Source organism: Poecile atricapillus, chromosome 3 (assembly GCF_030490865.1).
Source record: "Poecile atricapillus isolate bPoeAtr1 chromosome 3, bPoeAtr1.hap1, whole genome shotgun sequence".
In the NCBI taxonomy this organism is placed as follows: domain Eukaryota; kingdom Metazoa; phylum Chordata; class Aves; order Passeriformes; family Paridae; genus Poecile; species Poecile atricapillus.
Window position 1 is genome coordinate 4,833,332 of NC_081251.1, and position 1,112 is coordinate 4,834,443.

A 1,112-nucleotide genomic window follows, 5' to 3' on the forward strand; every position below is an offset into this window, starting at 1 on the left:
TCCCAGGTCTCCTTTTTTCCCCATCACTTTCTTTGAAATTGTGTGTGTGTTTTCCGAGACAGCCCAAGTGACCCATCCAAAGCGGTCCTGATCCAGTTCTGGTCAGTGTAACCTGGCATCAGCTGCCTTCACCCCGTGCTGGGGGTTAGGTGACCTTTTAGTGCTGGATTTTCACCCATTAATTGTGGGGAAAACCTGACTGCGGGTACTTGGTGGATACTTGAAGAACACAAAGAGTTCGTCTGGGGCCAGGGGGTGAAGGGGGCAGGAAAAAAGGAGGGTGGGGACACTTTGGTGGCTTCTTCAGCTTCGGAGAAGGACACATTGGGCGCGGAGCTGCTGCGGTAGAGAGAAGGGAATTCACCATCACCCAGACGGAGCTGCTGCTGCTTCTTCTCCTTCTTCCCTCTTTGTTGGTGGCCTCGCACCCCCTGTCCTGCCGGGACGTGTGGCAGTGCCAGGCACCGCCGTGGAGCTGCTGATCCACCTCAGCCACCGGCCCAGGATCTCAGCTCATCCCTGCTGATCCACCTCATCCACCGGCCCAGGATCTCAGCTCATTCCTCTGCTGATCCACCTCAGCCACCAGCCCAGGATCTCTGCTCATTCCTCTGCTGATCCACCTCATCCACCAGCCCAGGATCTCTGCTCATTCCTCTGCTGATCCACCTCAGCCACCGGCCCAGGACCTCAGCTCATTCCTCTGCTGATCCACCTCATCCACCAGCCCAGGATCTCTGCTCATCCCTGCTGTTCCAGCTGAGTGTTCCTCAGAGCCCCGCAGGAGCACTGGCACTGCCCGAGGGGTTTTGTGAAACAAAGCCTCTCCTCCATCCCATCTCAGCTGAGAAAGCTGTCCCGGGGTCCCTGGTTCTGTGTTCTTGCTAATGCTGTAGTTATTGTTGTTTGTTTGCCTTGTTATAAATACTAGTAAAGAACTGTTATTCCAATCCCCAGATCTCTGCCTGAGAACCCCTTGATTTCAGGATTATCATAATTCAGAGGGAGGGGGTCTACATTTTCATTCCAGGGAAGGCTCCTGCCTTCCCTAGCAGACACCTGTCTTCTAAAACCGAGACACACTGTCAGTAGAAAAGTTGGATGCCCCATCC

At 54.5% G+C, this 1,112-nt stretch overlaps 1 long non-coding RNA gene across 1 annotated transcript; it reads right to left on the reverse strand.

The window, feature by feature from the left end:
• Positions 1-326: 326 nt before the first annotated feature.
• Positions 327-894, reverse strand: LOC131578018 (uncharacterized). The gene is made up of 2 exons (XR_009277360.1): positions 532-894; positions 327-487 (listed from the first exon to the last, which is right to left on the reverse strand). It is a non-coding gene; the product is annotated as an uncharacterized LOC131578018 (long non-coding RNA).
• Between the last annotated feature and the right edge of the window lie 218 nt (positions 895-1,112).